Here is a 20,795-nt window from a genome sequence, read left to right as displayed (position 1 = left end):
AAAATCATAGTTAATTAAATATTTTTTTAAAAGAGTGACACCTTTATCCTGCCTGCCTGTTATGTGGATCATGGGTAGCCGACATAGGTATACACTGTCCACAGATGGGTAGCTTACAGATGTATAGCCTCTCCACAGACGGGTAGCACACACAGGTATTCACAGTTTTCATATGGCTAGCCGACATAGGTATACACTGTCCACAGATGGGTAGCCTGAGGTTAGTTAGCTCACAGAAAGGTTAGGGGAAGCCGCACTTTCTATAGTTTACCTACAGATTGAAACCTGACGCTCATCTGTTGACTTGTAATGGAACCAGTCTTGTGTTATTGAGAAGCTTCATTTTTTTTTAAACTGACTCTCAAAAAAACATCAAAACGGTTCGTATTAAAAGAACAAGATCTACTTAATTATTTAGTCCATTGTTAATTATTTCTCTGCAAAAATATTTATTTAAAAGTGATATTCCATCAATAAATTAACATACAAACTTGACAGTACTGTAAACCAAGAGAGATCGATCATCTTATCAAACTAAATTACTAATTTCTGGAAGTTTAGATCAATCAAATAACTCCTCATGTAACGTGTATTATCAGACCCCGTTGGGGAAGTTGTTAAATTAATCAAGCGCAATTTTTATTTGGACACATCCCCCAACTCCCCCCCCTCCCCTTTGTTTTTAGTATTTTATCCACAATTTGACGGGAGTAAAGCTTTATCCAAACAACGTCTATACTCTAGTTATATCTCCGGGTAACGAGGCAACGATAAATTCTCTGCTAGATCAATATTCGTGCCCGCAGTAAGACGGAGGTTTATATTCCTCTGCGCTTTTTTTTTTTCGGAGAGTCCCACCTGCTTCCCCCGGGATCCTTTTTGTCTAACTTTCTCTGACGCTTATCTCTGAGTCTACTCAGCCGAAATCAGTACCTGGCATTGAATATAAAAATTAAATGTCAGCCGTGGATAGTGAGTGTTTAGGTACGCTAAATTCAGCGTCCATAGCGGGATATAGACCCTACGTATTGACACTGTAGCCACCTACATCCCTTTGAGACCCGTTGTTAGTAAATTACCCCCAATCGCTGTAAACCACGTCAATTGGGGCCGTAAATATCGAGACCGTGCCGGCTTCCGGCGACGGTTGAAGCCCCCGCTCTCCCATTTGACCGGCGTCTTGATTTGATTGCCCCTCCAGCGTTGCCCGACACTGCCTCGGTTAATGGATGCAATTTTTGCATAGGATCTCGTGCCGGCTCGTGCCTCGCTTACAGAGCGCTGGAGGACCTCGTGTCGAGTAGTTACATTTTACCACTTTTTGGTGGTTTAATCAGATGTTACCACTTTTTGGTGGTTTAATAAGATGTTACCACTTTTTGGTGGTTTAAGCAGAGGTTACCACTTTTTGGTGGTTTAATCCGATGTTACCACTTTTTGGTGGTTTAATCACATGTTACCACTTTTTGGTGGTTTAATCCGATGTTACCACTTTTTGGTGGTTTAATCCGATGTTACCGCTTTTTGGTGGTTTAATCACATTTTACCACTTTTTGGTGGTTTAATCAGATGTTACCACTTTTTGGTGGTTTAATCACATTTTACCACTTTTTGGTGGTTTAATCACATTTTACCACTTTTTGGTGGTTTAATCAGATGTTACCACTTTTTGGTGGTTTAATCAGATGTTACCACTTTTTGGTGGTTTAATCAGATGTTACCACTTTTTGGTGGTTTAATCAGATGTTACCACTTTTTGGTGGTTTAATCAGATGTTACCACTTTTTGGTGGTTTAATCAGATGTTACCACTTTTTGGTGGTTTAATCAGATATTACCACCATTTGGTGGTTTAAATATCATCAGTTTGATAGTTACTCAGGTATTACCACTGTTTGGTGGGTTAAACATTACCGCTTTTGCATAAATATAATTTTTACAATTTTTAGTAGTTTAATCAAGTATTACTATTTTTGTATTACTATTTTTGATGGTTAAATAAAATATTTCCAGTTTTTAGTTTTTGAATTTAATACTAAGAAATTTGTTTTGGTTGCGTACTTCAGTTTGAGACACATCTTTTAGTTATTTACGTGACATAAATAAAAATGAGGAACGGAAAATTTGCCACGAAACTAAGCCAGCTAATCAGACGAGATAGAACAAGTGGAAGATGTATGGGGCGACCTCTTAACGTGGGTAAATAGGTCTCGATTGGCCCGAGGGTGGGACTAATAGTAGCCTCTGGTCAGTGGGTGGTTAAATGGTGGCTTCTGGTCAGTGGGTGGTTAAATAGTGGCTTCTGGTCAGTGGGTGGTTAAATGGTGGCTTCTGGTCAGTGGGTGGTTAAATGGTGGCTTCTGGTCATTGGGTGGTTAAATGGTGGCTTCTGGTCAGTGGGTGGTTAAATGGTGGCTTCTGGTCAGTGGGTGGTTAAATGGTGGCTTCTGGTCAGTGGGTGGTTAAATGGTGGCTTCTGGTCAGTGGGTGGTTAAATGGTGGCTTCTGGTCAGTGGGTGGTTAAATGGTGGCTTCTGGTCAGTGGGTGGTTAAATGGTGGCTTCTGGTCAGCAGGTGGTTAAATGGTGGCTTCTGGTCAGTGGGTGGTTAAATGGTGGCTTCTGGTCAGTGGGTGGTTAAATGGTGGCTTCTGGTCAGTGGGTGGTTAAATGTTGGCTTCTGGTCAGGGGGTGGTTAAATGGTGGCTTCTGGTCAGTGGGTGGTTAAATAGTGGCTTCTGGTCAGCAGTTGGTTAAATGTTGGCTTCTGGTCAGCAGGTGGTTAAATGGTGGCTTCTGGTCAGCGGGTGGTTAAATGGTGGCTTCTGGTCAGTGGGTGGTTAAATGTTGGCTTCTGGTCAGTGGGTGGTTAAATGTTGGCTTCTGGTCAGCAGGTGGTTAAATGGTGGCTTCTGGTCAGTGGGTGGTTAAATGTTGGCTTCTGGTCAGCAGGTGGTTAAATGGTGGCTTCTGGTCAGTGGGTGGTTAAATGGTGGCTTCTGGTCATTGGGTGGTTTAATGGTGGCTTCTGGTCAGTGGGTGGTTAAATGGTGGCTTCTGGTCAGCAGGTGGTTAAATGGTGGCTTCTGGTTTTTTCTATCTTCTCGACCCGTCAAGAATTTTGTCTGTTGACCTCATTAAGATAGTTGGGGGTGATTTAAGAATTTCGTCTGTTCAACACGACGCGATTAGCGACCGTTTTAAGACGACGCGATTAACGATCATTTTAAAACGACGCTCTTAACGATCAATTTAAAGGAAAAGACGACGCCATTAGCGACCGTTTAACGATATTTTAAAACTAAATGTCTGTAACAAGTCATTATGTCATCAGGAACAGAACACATTTATTTTAAAACAAAGTATTTTTTTTTCGCTAACTAAATGACTTTGTTTATCGTTGCTCTGGAAAATCTTTTCAACCTGGTTTTTCTATTGTTTTTTGCTGTTTGTGTGTGTGTGTGTGTGTAAGTGTGTGTTCGAGTCGGCAACTATCTTATGTATAGTCCTGATTACTGATCTAAAATGATCTGAGTTTATTAAATACGGCAGCTAAGCTGAAAGTTCACGAAACAAAAATAATTCTTTTTACAAGCTTTTATTTAACTCACTTCCTCTGCCGTCAGTCGACAGTCTGTCTAGATCGAAACGCAGGAGTGAAAATTCGGACAGTTCTACTTGACCGATACAATTCAAATTTGACACGTGGGCCAAGACATGAAGACAATGCAATCTGAAATTAAATTTGACTTAATTGGATGCCTAATTAATTTTTTATGAATTAATTAAAATTTGGACCGAATCAATAGGCTTGTCTATCCAACCACACCACACGCGTCATCACGTTCAATAGCTGCGCCATCACCTTCAGTAGGCGCGCCATCACGTTCAATAGACGCGCAATGGTTTTTAGTCATGTCACACTATCTATCTATCTATCTATCTATCTATCTATCTGTCTGTCTGTCTGTCTGTCTGTCTGTCTGTCTGTCTGTCTGTCTGTCTGTCTGTCTGTCTGTCTGTCTGTCTGTCTGTCTGTCTGTCTGTCTGTCTGTCTGTCTGTCTGTCTGTCTGTCTGTCTGTCTGTCTGTCTGTCTGTCTGTCTGTCTGTCTGTCTGTCTGTCTGTCTGTCTGTCTGTCTGTCTGTCTGTCTGTCTGTCTGTCTGTCTGTCTGTCTGTCTGTCTGTCTGTCTGTCTGTCTGTCTGTCTGTCTGTCTGTCTGTCTGTCTGTCTGTCTGTCTGTCTGTCTGTCTGTCTGTCTGTCTGTCTGTCTGTCTGTCTGTCTGTCTGTCTGTCTGTCTGTCTGTCTGTCTGTCTGTCTGTCCGTCCGTCCGTCCGTCCGTCCGTCCGTCCGTCCGTCCGTCCGTCCGTCCGTCCGTCCGTCCGTCCGTCCGTCCGTCCGTCCGTCCGTCCGTCCGTCCGTCCGTCCGTCCGTCCGTCCGTCCGTCCGTCCGTCCGTCCGTCCGTCCGTCCGTCCGTCCGTCCGTCCGTCCGTCCGTCCGTCCGTCCGTCCGTCCGTCCGTCCGTCCGTCCGTCCGTCCGTCCGTCCGTCCGTCCGTCCGTCCGTCCGTCCGTCCGTCCGTCCGTCCGTCCGTCCGTCCGTCCGTCCGTCCGTCCGTCCGTCCGTCTGTCTGTCTGTCTATATAAAAAGCAATGTATGTCTGTGTGTCTGTGTGTGTGTCTGTCTGTCTGTCTGTGTGTCTTTTATGCATTACCACACCTCTTATCACATCGCCGTGAAACTTTGGGAAGTTGTTGAGAATATTCCTGGGGAGGTTTCTGCGAAAAAAAAAAAATCAAATTCGCAGGGGTGGCGCCCCGGCAGGGCGCGATTTGTTTTTCTCTATATACGGTATATAAAAATAAAAGTCTATTTTGATTTCACACTGTTCATCCGATAGCCATGAGACTTTGGGGAGTTCATTATACCACTCTAGGGAAGGATTCTGTAAAAAAATAATTTTTAATTTCGCAAGGGCGGCGCCAGGGGAGGGTCCGATTTTTCTCTATTTACGGTATATAAAATTAATAAAAGTGAATTGCAGTGACACCGTTTATCCGATAGGCGTGAGACTTTGTGGAGTTCATTATAAAACACTAGGGAAGGGTTCTGTAAAAAATCATTTTTAATTTCGCAAGGGCGGCGCCACGGGAGGGTGCGATTTTTCTCTATATACGGTTTATAAAAATAAGTCGATTTTGGTGTGACACCGTTATCCGATAGCCATGATACATTGGGGGAGATGATTAGAACAATTCAGGGAAGGGTTCTGTAAAAAAACACCTTTGTTAATTTCGCAAGGGCGGCGCCACGGGCGGCTGCGATTTTTCTCTATATACGGTTTATAAAATTTCGTTTTCACACCGTTCATCCGTGTACCATGAAACTTTGGTGAGATCATTAGATCACTCAATGGTAGGAATCTGCAAAAAAAAATAATTAATATTGCAAGGGCGGCGCCCCAGGGGAGAGCGATTTTTTTCTCTATACACGGTATATAAAAAAAAAAAACAAACTCTGATGCGATTCATCCGAGTGCCATGAAACTTTAAGGAGTAGATGAGAATACTCCTGAGAATATTTCTGCGAAAAAGAAAACTAAAGTTTCTTATGGGCGGCGCCATGTAGGGTACAATTTTCGTCAATACACGGTTTGGCGCCCAAAGTTTTAGAGCGACTATGTTGGCACTTGGCATCCGTTAATCGAGCGTCCTGCATAGCGAGTAAGGGGTACTACTATATTCAGCGGTAAAGCTACAACAGACTTCTAAAAATAACTTTGTAACGCGAGGAAATCCTTCTGTACAGTTTCGTCATCTTGCGAAAGATGAAAAAAATAACTTTTTGAATATGTGGAGCCTACTGTAGAGTTTCGTCACTTTGCGAATGATGCAATAAGCATCTATTATTAGACGATCCAGTCAGAAATTGAGATCGAGCATCTAATAATAGACCATTAGTAACGCTACAATATTGCATCAGTCACACTGATGTTTAAAACACATCAAATAATTTTTACGTGTTAAAGAAAAAAAATCCTGTTCATTTGTGTCACTTCAGCGAATGACGAAATGTGCATCATTGTTTACAGGATGCTATTTGGTACTCTGGGTTATCCTATGAGCACGATGGCGCCTGTTAGTTTTAATGAGCCAGGGGCCTTACGCTGCGCCTATGCGATACTGTAATCGGGGGGAGGGGGGCTCTTGAGAGCGCCCCTCTACGTCCCTGACACATGGGTGGTCACCGAAGTGTGTTCTGATTAATGTACACATAAGGTTTTCACACGGTAGTGTAGGTAAACCCGTGTCCCGATATTTATGATCCAAGCGCAGGCATTGTTTACATTCAAATAAATAACTTTTAGAAAATAAGGTAACGAGTCTAAGAATATAGGATTGGTAACGCATGGATGAATCCCTTCTTATATATTTCGTCGGACTATCTTCTATTCCCGCGGCAACGCGCGGGGACGGGTACGCTAGTTGTAAATAAAACATGTAAAGTACTGAAAAAAAATTCATAAAAAACGTTTTAATAACAAGCTTTTTTGTAATTATGCACTAAAAAGTAGAAAATAAATTATACACTACTATTTAAATTACTATAAAGAAAAGCGTGGGTCTCTTCTCAAATATTAGTAAAGGTATCCAATAGGTACTAAAGTGACCCACGCTTTTCTTTATAGTAATTTAAATAGTAGTGTATAATTTATTTTCTACTTTTTAGTGCATCATTACATAAAAGCTTGTTATTAAAACGTTTTTTATGATTTTTTTTCTAATGATGACTTATTAGTTTTGATCCTTAATATAGTTCCGGGCAATTGTTCATACCGGCATTTGTCCCATTCGGCCAATCGTCTGTTGAAAAAAGCGGGCATGGGGCGAGTGTCTTTAGACGTTTGTCATAGACCCAAGAAAACGGGCATCGGTCGAGTGTCTTTAGACGTTTGTCATAAACCCTAGCAAGATACACCCAGTCCGCACACCGGCTGAAACAAATCTAAACGGATTGATTTTCTTTATCGCGTAAAAAACTTCTACCCCCCCCCCTCCATTCCCATTATTGTGGTTGTCGTCAATACTGCTGTCATCGCTTAATTTAAATTGACATTCGAGATATTTTTTTATCTTAGTTTTTTAAATTAACAAAAGAAAAAAAAACCACAGACATAACTCAATACGGTTGTTGTAATTAGAAAATGTAATTTGTTTGTCAGGATCAATTTACTAGAGGATTCTTTGATCGCAGCGATGTAGGATTTCGAGTAATGGGATGGATTATACGGGACTTCGTTCTCGTGTAATACCATGAGAAGAACAAACAGCTGAAGGCCCAGTTTGTGGTTTGTTTTTGGCAGAATGAGAAAATTTGGGAACCGCTGGTGTGTTTTTAGCCTGAGTTTCTTCAATGGGGGGGGGGGGGGGGTAGGAATTGTTCATAATTGTTTCGTTTTGAATTTTAGTTTTTGGTTTTATATGACTGGGGAAGTAAAAACAATGCAACTTTTAACTACATTGACACCAATTTTTTACATGGAGTATTACAAACCATGCCTTAGTGTGTGTAACAAACCATGCCTTAGTGTGTGTAGTTTGTCTATGTATGGTGTTGGGTTATGTTGTTAGTATAATCTAGTTTAATAAGAGTTAGGATTTTAGGGTTAGGCTAATTTTTTTGGCTGGGTTTCTTTCAGATATTTTACAAGGTGGGTGTAGGGGTGTGGGGTGGGGTGGCAGACAACGGTTCAAGTTTTTAATTTAATTTAAAACAAATAGCTTTCGTCTAGAAGAGCGGTGGAGTTGAAGGGGTGAGATTGAGAGGGATTTATCATTTGTTCACAATGCTTCACAAGCCTATCTCAACATGCAAGTCCTCCTAAATCTTTCTCTGATGGCTGATATTGTTAAAGTAGAGCTTCAGAATGTCAGGGGTCGAGCATTGGGGATTGTTTAGTGGGGTTTAAGGTTAGGATTAGGTGAGTCTATATATTTCAGAGACAGTGGAGTTGCATGTCTTACCTGCGCTGGAACCTCCACCCTCCCCAACAACCTCCCGATTAGAAACTACATCTCCAGACTAACGCCCTACCACCCCCATCACACTCATCACTCCACCTATTATTTTTATTCCAAGAGTTTACTCTTTGCTGTCAAATATTATTACATCCAACAATTTAAAAACTATGTAGAACAGGTATTTAAAAACAAATGTGTTTAGTTAAAATCTTGACTTTTCCCGCTTGATGGAACATTGGGTTTAATTAAACCCCCGCGCTACGCCCATTTGAACATTGGGTTTAATTAAACCCCCGCGCTACGCCCATTTGAACATTGGGTTTAATTAAACCCCCGCGCTACGCCCATTTGAACATTGGGTTTAATTAAACCCCCGCGCTACGCCCATTTGAACATTGGGTTTAATTAAACCCCCGCGCTACGCCCATTTGAACATTGGGTTTAATTAAACCCCCGCGCTACGCCCATTTGAACATTGGGTTTAATTAAACCCCCGCGCTACGCCCATTTGAACATTGGGTTTAATTAAACCCCCGCGCTACGCCCATTTGAACATTGGGTTTAATTAAACCCCCGCGCTACGCCCATTTGAACATTGGGTTTAATTAAACCCCCGCGCTACGCCCATTTGAAGCTGCGTCACTCATTAGGCGGGTGTTGTCCCCACAACTGCTGGTGTTTAATGCGGCGTGCAGCTGTCGTGTCATGCGGCGGAGATGGCGTGATTCACGTTTGTCTGACCGATGCATCAGACCCAGCGTCCTGTTCTAATGGCGTGTGGCCCCAGTGTGGGGGATAAAAGCTTGAAACTCACCCCGGCCCAAGATGGTGGGGTTTATCGCTGCAATTACACGCTGGGCGATATAAAAATCGTTAGCTCATAATCCTTCGTGTTTTTGTTTTTTGAACGTTCGTATGGTTCGTTGGGCGATTGGGGGGAGGGGAAAAATGGAATTGTTTTTATGGTTTTCGATGAATTTGTTTTTACGTTTTCGACGACTTGGAATGTCCAAAAGGAACAACGATATCGGTAGGGATTCTGACGCTTAGTTTATGACTCTTGTTAATAGCTCCATAAATAGTCAAGACTCTTGTAGATTCACCACAAAGTAGATCTGTAGACCTTGGACTTAAGGGCGAACAACCCTGGACTAAAGGGCGGACAACCCTGGACTAAAGGGCGGACAACCCTGGACTAAAGGGCGGACAACCCTGGACTAAAGGGCGGACAACCCTGGACTAAAGGGCGGACAACCCTGGACTAAAGGGCGGACAACCCTGGACTAAAGGGCGGACAACCCTGGACTAAAGGGCGGACAACCCTGGACATAAGGGCGGACAACCCTGGACTAAAGGGTGGACAACCCTGGACTAAAGGGTGGACAACCCTGGACTAAAGGGCGGACAACCCTAGACTAAAGGGCGGACACCCCTGTAAAGACAGGATTACTTTGGACGAACGGAAGGACAGACAAGAACTGTGGACGGACAAGAACTGTGGACGGACGGACAACTGTGGACGGACGGACAACTCAGTAAGAGCAGCACTGGACGCTGTAGGGAGGGTCATTAAACTAAGATTACCAGCCCCTCCCCCGAGGGTCCAGCTAGCGCAAGCCAAGAGCTCTTTGATTCCTCCTGCCGTCAGCTCGCCTACTTTCACGTGAAGGAAATAACGCCGCCGGGCAGCCCCACCCCCACCCCACCCCCGGGTTTCTAGACGTAGTTGAGTACGTGTTGATAATGTTTGCCTCCTTTTAATCAACGCTGAAATGAATTTGATTTGAGGCACGTGACTATCGATTATAGAACGGATGTGTTCGGAATGGGGTATTGTTGTCCCGGTCTATCAGAAAGGGGGAGGGGAGGGGGTGGTGGTTTTTTTGTGTTGGTGGTTTGGTTGGACGCTCGGATAGTTTACGACAAACATCCCTGGATGGGCAGCCATGTTGTTTGACGCTGTTGCTGGGTTTAGCATGAGCTCGTGGTGCGGTGCTCAAGCTGGTGGTGGTGGGGGGGGGGGGGGGTGTCTGGTATCTCACGCGAATCATGACAGGTGTCGGATTTCGATCATAATGACGTCACCGTTCAGCTGGAAGGTATTCCAAACACGGCATCCCACGTTAACGTCCTAATTGCTATTACCAGTCTTTTGAAAAGTACATCAATTCAAGAAACACTGATTTATATTAATTAGCATGAATTCAGAGAACCGTTGTTTCCATATTTTTAGAGCCGCTGTTTTCCATAAACCAGCTTCACCCAATATTTTGTGAACCGTTGTTTCCTATAAACAACCCCCCCCCCCCATCACACTCGTACATTGTGGGAACAGTTGTCTTATTCAAACTCGCATAGCATCGTATTTTGAGAACCGTTGTTTCTCTAATCTAGCTTCACACTGTAACCCTCCCCTACCCCCAACAACAAAAAAGACAAGAAAACCCTGATATATTTCTTTTAAACAGAAGAATAGATATTCATCTTGTATCGCAACAATACCCCTTCCCCTATCCCCCAGTCTGTTACTTACCCTAGTTCCCTCCCCTGCCTATTCCATTACGGTGACAGGTTTATCTCCCCTTGTATAAAAGCGCTTTGTTCTGTGTGCTGAAACTTTTGTACATTCTCGTTCACCGACACACTGCTGGGATGTTATCTTGTGAGGCGTTGTGTGAGGGCAGGTTCCATGTTACCGAACACACTGCTGGGATGTTATCTTGTGAGGCGTTGTGTGAGGGCAGGTTCCATGTTACCGAACACACTGCTGGGATGTTATCTTGTGAGGCGTTGTGTGAGGGCAGGTTCCATGTTACCGAACACACTGCTGGGATGTTATCTTGTGAGGCGTTGTGTGAGGGCAGGTTCCATGTTACCGAACACACTGCTGGGATGTTATCTTGTGAGGCGTTGTGTGAGGGCAGGTTCCATGTTACCGAACACACTGCTGGGATGTTATCTTGTGAGGCGTTGTGTGAGGGCAGGTTCCATGTTACCGGACACACTGCTGGGATGTTATCTTGTGAGGCGTTGTGTGAGGGCAGGTTCCATGTTGATATCAGATGTGGGGATAGGGGGTCTCAATATACAGTGTGGGATCGTGATAAGGGGGTGCTTAATTGTGTAAGATAAGGGTGCTCAATGTCTGCGTAATAGGGGTGCTTACTGGGATCGTGAAAGGGGTGTTCACTGGGATCATCAAAGGGTTGCTCACATGAATGGGGTGCGTAATGAGCTGTGATGCGTGTTGACAAAGATATCATTATGCTTCACATTCAAGTAAATTAGGTCCTGTGTTTTGTGACCAGCCCTTGTCGTGGCTTACGAATATGGTATCTCGTTTAAAACACATCAGGACAAACACAATATACACTACAAAATACATCAACGGAAGAAATTCACATTACAAAACACATCAACAGAAGAAATTCACACAACAAAACACATCAACAGAAGAAATTCACACAACAAAACACATCAACAAAAGACATGCTTACCACGACCATCCAGCGTAACAACTTACACCACACACAACAGAACATAATTCACCGCAAGATTAAATAAACACCCTACACACAACACAACAGAACAGAATACACCGCAAGATGAAATAAACACCCCACACACAACACAACACAACAGAATACACCGCAAGATAAAATAAACACCCCACACACAACACAACAGAACAGAATACACCGCAAGATGAAATAAACACCCCACACACAACACAACACAACAGAATACACCGCAAGATAAAATAAACACCCCACACACAACACAACAGAACAGAATACACCGCAAGATGAAATAAACACCCCACACACAACACAACACAACAGAATACACCGCAAGATTAAATAAACACCCCACACAACAGAACAGAATACACCGCAAGATGAAATAAACACCCCACACACAACACAACACAACAGAATACACCGCAAGATTAAATAAACACCCCACACAACAGAACAGAATACACCGCAAGATGAAATAAACACCCCACACACAACACAACAGAACATAATTCACCGCAAGATTAAATAAACACCCCACACAAGACACAACAAGCCGACTACCAAATTATCTTCCAACTAAAACCTGCTACTCTCCTACATAGCTTATACATCAATGTCTTCCTCGCTTTACATTCATTTACATCCTTTTCAAGCAGTTGCAATTCTAAATTGATTTAAAGTGTATTTCCAGTAAAATGAAAGTATTGCTCTAAAGTATCATTTCATGTCGGATTCTGTAATTGTTGGTATTGATTTTTGTTGAAGGCTGCACGTACTACAGCTGAATTCAGTGTTGAGTAGTTTAAAAAATTGGATTGGTAAAAGTAATGAAACATCTCACTCCTTTCATCTTTGTACGGTCCCTGTAGGCGGGGGGTTTGTGTCATTAACCAACTGGTAATGTGGTCTGTGTTGGGCAAATGGTCGTTTGCTTGATGATGGTAGGGAAATGGTCGTTTGCTTGACGATGGTTGTTGAAATGGTCGTTTGCTTGATGAATTGTAGGAGGAAGTTGTCGTTTGCTTGATGATGGTTCGTTACGGTGGGTGGTTGGACAGCTGGGTCACTGGTCAGTGTGTGAGCTCTTAAGCATTACATACTCACCCCTGAATACCCTAAGAGTTACTAAAAACAGGTCAATCGTTCGATGGTTATTTGTTATTCTGTCACGGCTAATGCTAAATCAGTGTATGTAACTAATGACATCTAGCAGAATATGGCATGTGTAGCCTATGACATTCAGCAGAATATGGCATGTGTAGCGAATGACATTCAGCAGAATATATCATGTGACCGTGAATATGACATGTGTTCAGTGCCTCATATTTAAGACATGACGTTGTGCACAATTTTTAATGACGTCGTTGTGCTGATGCTCACCATGACACGGCTGATGTCACATGAGATGCAACATGTCGAGAGACCCTTCATCACACACGCCACGAATACTTTTTTAACCCTCCGACAACCAAATGTTAAAACGGTTAACCCTCGCTCACACTTGACCAGCCCGGCAGTGAGCAGAGAGTTAACGCGCTTGTTGCATGCACGTGCGTGAGTACCACCTCGCCCAAGCCGGCAGAACTGATGACATTATAGCTGTTGTGAGCGGCACGTCAGAAAACCTGGCCACAAGCCTGTTTGAAGATTCACTTCCTCAATATCATGATAGCCTCGGTATGGACGGATCCGGCAGGCCGTCTCGTTGAATTCCGTGATGTTACGAGACAATGATTGGCCAGCTCTTGTCTCGTTAAGTCTATGATGTTGCCATTAGGATGTTTCCATTCTGGTCTATGATGTTTCCATTACGGCGGTTGTGAGTGGCCCACTTGACCTCACGTGCGGGGTGATTGATGACATCATTATGACGACAGTGAGATCAGCATCTCTCGAGCTCTTACACGTAGGATTGTCATCCCCTACCCCACCACTCATCTCACCCCCCCCCCCCACCACTCTCCTCAACCCCCACCCCACCTCTCTGTTGGTTTTTCTAGAACATGATACCACACCAGCTAAGTGAAATATTAGAATCATATCACGTTGTGTTTTCACTATATTCTTACATTTTCATACATTTTTAGTTTACTTTTCGTCAAGTTTCTTTTTTCGATTGCTGGTTTGACGTTTTTAACACTAAATTATTCCTGTCTTTTTGTTGGTTAATACATGTTATCTATGAAGTTCTTGATTTATTTTTTTTTGTTGTTTTTTTTTTTTTTTTTTTTTTTTTTTTTTTGTTAAATTGTTCCTATTTAAAAAAAAAAAAATTAGTTAATCGCGAAAGAAGAGGAGTTGAAAAACGTAAACCAGTAAATTAGAGAAGGCATTCCGTTCAAGTTTAATTATGTGACGGCACGATTGGTCTGGCCTTGCATGATGACAACATTGTCAAAAGGCCAGTGCGTTGTTTTAGCTTCCTTAGATTGAAGCAGGGCTTTTGTTTTTCGTTAATCTCATTAATCTCCTGTTGTGGTGATGATCACATCAATGTACGCGGGTCTGTGACGTCACTCGTCGTCTTGCCGTCCTCGCCGTCTCGCTCTGTTGGTGAACGTCACGGTACGTTGCTCGTCGTCTGCTCCTGGTGGTGCCAATAATCAGGATAGCACGGTTCTATTTTCACATTAAAATAAATTACCTGAAACAGTTTTAATCCACTCCTCAAATCGCTCAGTTTTTCACAGTTTCGTCTTATCGACAAGAAACTCCATATTTTTTTTTAACGTCGTTGACATTTGTGTGGCGAACTTTAACATTCTCTGGCATATCCGTGTCGCATATAATGCCGGTGTGGGATTAGTCTGGAGCAACGCTCGGCGCTTTACAGGCTGGGTGTTCTATGTCGTGGGGGTGGGGGGGGGTGGGGGGCTCCATCGTCCGTTTATTTTAAATGTACTTATATCTCTTCCCTGTCAATATGTACCTCTATATCTACCCTGTCAATATGTAATGCTATATCTACCCTGTCAATATGTACTGCTATATCTACCCTGTCAATATGCACTGCTATATCTACCCTGTCAATATGTACTGCTATATCTACCCTGCCAATATGTACTGCTAAATCTACCCTGTCAATATGTACTGCTATATCTACCCTGTCAATATGTACTGCTATATCTACCCTGTCAATATATACTGCTATATCTACCCTGTCAATATGTAATGCTATATCTACCCTGTCAATATGTACTGCTATATCTACCCTGTCAATATGTACTGCTATATCTACCATGTCAATATGTACTGCTATATCTACCCTGCCAATATGTACTTCTTTATCTAACCTGTCAATATGCACTGCTATATCCACCCTGCCAATATGTAATGCTATATCCACCCTGTCAATATGTACTGCTATATCTACCCTGCCAATATGTAATGCTATATCCACCCTGCCAATATGTTCTGCTATATCTACCCTGTCAATATGTACTGCTATATCTACCCTGGTAATATGTACTGCTATATCTACCCTGTCAATATGTACTACTATATCTACCCTGTCAATATGTACTACTATATCTACCCTGTCAATATGTACTTCTAAATCTACCCTGTCAATATGTACTGCTATATCTACCCTGTCAATATGTACTGCTATATCTACCCTGGTAATATGTAATGTTATATCTACCCTGTCAATATGTACTGCTATATCTACCCTGGTAATATGTATGTTATGCGGAGAGTTTGTCCCAGTACATACATACAATGATGCACCCAATAGACAGTTCTTAAATAGCCCTGCTGCCGCAGTTCATGAGAGGCACTTTAAATAGGTTCAGCTGACATTTGTTTAAAACTATCTCCATACTTTAAACGGGAAGAGATCCCATAAACCGACCCCTCCTCCCCATAAAGCCCGTGATCCCATGAGTTGAATAAAGTAGCCAGTTACCAGTGGGATCTGGCTTGTTGTTGATAGAAGAAATATTTACTCAACTCACTTCCGCCCTACGTTTATGGAGGAATATCTGATCAATGGGAAGCAACTCAATTTCCGGTCTGCCACTTCCGGTTTACTTAGTTACGTCACAAGCCATCTTTGACAAACAACGGAAAAAAACAAACCCGGATGGAACGTAGACTTGCAGGTACAAAGGATATAGATAAAAAATGTCCGGTGCTGAATCGGGTTAGATTTTCTGGAATAAAAACTGGCATCAATAAAGTTCTATGCTTGCTTGAATTGTGATCAGTTAATCTTACCTCTCCTTACTTGTTTAGGTTTAGCTTCTCAAATAAGTGGAAACACATTTACAGAACAACGGTTAGGGTTGTTACATTTTAAAAAGGGAATAAAAAATAATAATAGGCAGTTTAAGGGGCCAAAAACCGATGAAAAGCAACATTTTTTTTTACACCCCGTCCACTTACACCCCTACATACGTACATCACCAACCTCGAACACCCCCACCCAGCCCCCCACCCCGCGAACACCACCACCCACATACACACTTAGCACCCTCATCCCCATCCATGTACGTTACCACCCAAATACCACCCGCGTATATCCCATCCACGTCCAACCCCACCCTACTTACACCCTCCCCTAGTGGTGTAATGGCCGCCATGATTAGGGCCATTAGCCATAGCGTCACCGACCAGGTGATCGGATAGAGCCACGCCCCAACCCGTCGTTCCTGACGACGTCCAATTGGCGAAACAATTTTGTTGTTGTAATTGCTTGAGGAACAACATTTTAAAAGTTGTAACGACGGCTGAAAAACGAAGTGTCGATAATTTTATGTCAGCTTCGTGTCACATCAATACCCCCCCCCCCCTCCCACCCCTCCCACCTCCTCTCCACTTTTCTAACTCGATTCACAATTTTCAAGTAAAAAATGACAAATTTTCTTGACAGCTATTGTGATATATTTTTTTCGCATTTAAAAATCATCCATTTATTCTTTCAGTTCTTTCTTAAATAATTTATTTCGACTCATTAAATAAGTTTAGAGTAAAGTTTAATACACTTCAATATTTAAACATCGTTTTAAAATGGCACTGTTTTAAAGGTTAGACTTTTATTTAAGCCAGGGGTCTCCAAACTTTTCAGTTAAGCCAGGGGTCTCCAAACTTTTCAGTCCGAGGGCCGCATTTACTATTAAATTTCAGTTCGGGGGCCAGTTTCTTCTTTGATTTTTCTGGGCAGAGTTACTCAGCCATTACCAACAAACGTTTTTTTCCGTGGAAGAGAGAACCTCGCGGGCCGCATCTGGCCCGCGGGCCGTAGTTTGGAGACCCCTGGTTTAAGCCAATCTTGGCTGAGACTAGGTTTAGAGAGTGTTGGACCTGGTCTGTTTATATACCACACCATCACTGTCTATATTACGTTATGTTGATCACCCTACCAATATGCGATGTTGGTTATGATGGTTATGTTGGTAATTATGGTAATGATCATTATGTTTATAGCATGGATCAGATACAGCACGAGCTTCACATATGGTGCCAGTATATTAGTTATTTAATGTTGGGTTTACACACAGGGGATATGTCTGAGATGTTAACGTCTAGTGGAACATCAGCTACAGGTGGTCGTGTTGTTGGAGATTGTTTGGAATAGGCTTAAGCTTTGAGGTTGTCTGGTTATGTTGGTGGGACAGGTCAGTAGTAGACCCAGGCCAACAAATGATGGCCCCTGGTCAGTAGTAGACTCAGGCCAATAAATGAAGGCCCTTGGTCAGTAATAGACCCAGGCCAATAATTGTCTGGTTATGTTGATGGCCCCTGTTCAGTAATAGACCCAGGCCAACAAAAGATGACCCCCCGTCACTTCCTAGTCTCTATGCTATCGCAAACGAAATTTGTAAACAACCTTTTTTATCTTCAACTATAATTTGCATTTGTTTTATGTCTTTTATTCTTCTATTTGGCTCTGCCATCCGTAATATGCAGGCATAGAATAACAAATCTAGAAGCAATACATTTGTCCTGATTCTGTATACCCAAGCCTTGACATTGAGCAATAATTTGTTTCACGTATCGAACGTCCATTTTATTCTGGAACCTTTTAGACAGTGTAAACATGATGCCAGTTGACCTTTGACTTGTCCTCGACCTATGGCCAGACGTGTATATTTCAGCTACATTATAGTAATTAGATCTTTAGAGCACTCACATAAAAAAATGGCTGGTAGCTGGAACAATTGTAATTGAATAAAAAGGGCTGACACACAGCAGGATAGGATAGACTTACATAGTGGGATAAGCCTAGGTCTTCTTATATGTGGACAGATCAAGGTCTAATATTCACAGAACGTTATCGACCTAGGTCTCGTATGCTTATAATGGGGTAGAACTATGGGAAAGGACCAGTCTTATATTCACATAACTTTATAGAGGTAGATTTTATATTCACATAACGTTATATACTTAGGTCTTATATTCACATAACGTTATATACTTAGGTCTTATATTCAAGTAACGTTATATACTTAGGTCTTATATTCACATAACGTTATACTTAGGTCTTATATTCAAATAACGTTATATACTTAGGTCTTATATTCACATAATGTTACAAACTCAGGTTTTATATTCACGTGCTTGGACAGACCTAGCTCTTGTATTCACATGTCTTGTCAGACATAGACCCAACAAAACGGACATGAAGGCAGTGAGCTGAAATGTTTTCTCCCCACTCGTGAGATACTTGAGACTTGGGCATTGTGATTTCACGTGAGCCAGTTCAAACGTCACAAAGATGGCGGCGCTGTGTGTGTAAGGGGGAGGGATGGTGGACACTTAAAAAAAAAGCCTCCATTGAACCATATGTCGCCGTGTACCTGAATATGAATGAGCCGGACATCATTAAAGAACAAAGCTTATGCTGATGTTGGAGGGTGAGTGACCAGACTTCTAAGCACGCGCACTGAGCGTGTCTATCAAATCCCCATCACGTGGCGACACGTTAGCACTCACGTGGAATTAGAAAAACAAAGTTGCTTGCCAAATAGGGGGCAAGTTTCTAACCACGGTCTTCATCGGCGATGCTACGTTATGGTTTCACACTTTAACAGATTTGTATTCTTGTCTTGTCTTGTCCTTCTTTCCCTGTCTTGTCCTGTCTTGTCCTGTCCTGTCTTGCCTTGCCTTGTCCATTTTTACTAGTCCTGCCCAATCTTGTGCAGCCTCTTCCAGACCCTCCCTCCCTCAAGTGAACGGTACACAAGCCAGCAACAACAAGTCATATTATTTATAAACCCCAGCACTAGGCTACGTGCGATTAGTAAACAACCACGCCAAATATTTTACAATACCATATTACATCACGTGATGGTTTAAAAACTAACTTTCTACCACGCTTTCAACTCTGTAGAGAAAAAAATATATCGATGTGACAGCAGATCGCTGACTTTCGGTTCGATGAGCTTATTATTTGTTGTTTTCCTCTTTGGGTACCTCTAACCATACCTCACCTTTCTATGAATCGGTTATTGACTGGATGACCCGTACCCCTTTAGCACCCCATCAAGAAACATGCATTTTGTAAAAGCTATTTCAAGCTAAAAAACGTGAAATGAATGCCCTGACTTTTTAACACAAAGAAATTAATTGCTATCCAGAAAGCGTTGAAAGGTTTTTTTAATGAACCGTTTTTTTCTCTATTTTAAATGTAAATTAAACGACAAATTGAAGCCAATGAATTCATTACTAGAAAACATTTACGTTGATGAATTAATTCCTCTTTTGCCCAAGCTCTCTTGCCTGACCACGCTTTCTCCCAATAAACGCGATGACCACACTGTCTCCCAATAAACGCGCTGACCACACTGTCTCCCAATAAACGCGCTGACCACACTGTCTCCCAATAAACGCCCTCACGATTTCCCCAGGAAAATCTCTGTATTCTCGTTACCGACTTGGCTGGGAATTCAAATAAATGTTTGCAGTGTTTAAAAGGATATGCTAATTTGTTATCGAGAAAACGTTGAGCGATTTTTTTTAAACAGGAGTTGAAGCTGTACCACAATCGTCCTCGCTAAAACACTTAGATATATTTTGTGTTTAGTTAGTGGACTAAGGCGTAGCTAGGGGGATTATATATAACATAGAGGGATTGCACTTTTTCTTTATGGATCACACTTTTGCATTATGGATTGCACATACATCCAGGAAGCTTATGAATCCAGGGATTACACAATTACCCAGGAATCACACATTTAAACTGGCGGTCGTACATGTAGCCAAAGAGTTACATATTTACTCATAGGTCACGCATTTATCCAGGGGTCTCCCATATATCCAGGGGTCTCCCATATATCCAGGGGTCTCCCATATATCCAGGGGTCTCACATATATCTACGGGTCATACGTTTATTCATGGGTCTCTCATTTATCAAGGGTTCGCACATATCAAGGGTTCGCACATATACCCCGGGGTTTAATACATAATCACAACCCTAACACTAAAGCTGATGGGTAACCCTTCCCCCCCCCTAGGGCGCCGACTATGTTGGTACTGCTGTAGGGGGGGATCCTGTTTCACGAGTTATTCCAGTCCTGACATCGCAGCGTCGTGTTTGACCCACATACCGAGGGTGAGTTGCACGTGAAGTTATGAAGGTCGTGAGTACTGGGACAAGCAGCTGAGCACTTAGCTTATTGGAGGAGGAAGTGGTGGGCCGGGGAAGGAGGTGTCAAAATATTGGAATAGCGAGGTAGGGTGGGGTGGATGTCAGAAGTGGATGGTTCTCAATGTTTGGGATAGGTTGACCCCATCACACCTGATGTACCATGGCTGACCCCATCAAATCTGAGCGCCGATGTACCCTGATTGTCTTTTAATTGCAAGGTCATTAATCTAAAACTCACGACTGAATGTTATGATGATAGGGCGGGTATTCAGGATAACAAAGATCTACAGAAAAAAAGCTCAATTGATTGCATAAACAGCATTATTGTTTTTAACACAGTCAAGGTTAAAGTTCGGTTATGTAGAGTCAAGGTTATCATAAAGTCTGGATTAGGGTCAGATGCGGGTCTAGAGTTAGGTCTGTGACTATAGAGTTAAGGTTAGGGTTTGAGGTGTGGTACTTCAAGAGAAACCTCACGGAAGCTTGTGCTTATCATACAGCACGGGTCAGCATGGGTCAGCACGGGTCGCATGAGGTCAACACGGGTCATCACGGGTCACATGAGGTCAGCACGGGAGCACGGGTCGCATGAGGTCAGCACGAAAACAACACGGGTCACACGTTTCTCGTCTTTTGATACCGTTATTGATAGTATGGGTCATC

General features: G+C 42.6%; 1 protein-coding gene across 5 annotated transcripts in view; it reads left to right on the top strand.

Moving 5' to 3' along the window:
* Positions 1–20,795, top strand: part of LOC131951995 (beta-1,4-glucuronyltransferase 1) — a 111,886-nt gene that overhangs the window by 57,849 nt on the left and 33,242 nt on the right. The window lies entirely within an intron of this gene.

The sequence above is a fragment of the Physella acuta genome, unplaced genomic scaffold, assembly GCF_028476545.2.
Source record: "Physella acuta isolate Inbredline_101_S28 unplaced genomic scaffold, ASM2847654v3 ptg000844l, whole genome shotgun sequence".
NCBI classification, from domain to species: Eukaryota; Metazoa; Mollusca; class Gastropoda; family Physidae; genus Physella; species Physella acuta.
This window is presented reverse-complemented; position numbering and strand designations above follow the sequence as displayed.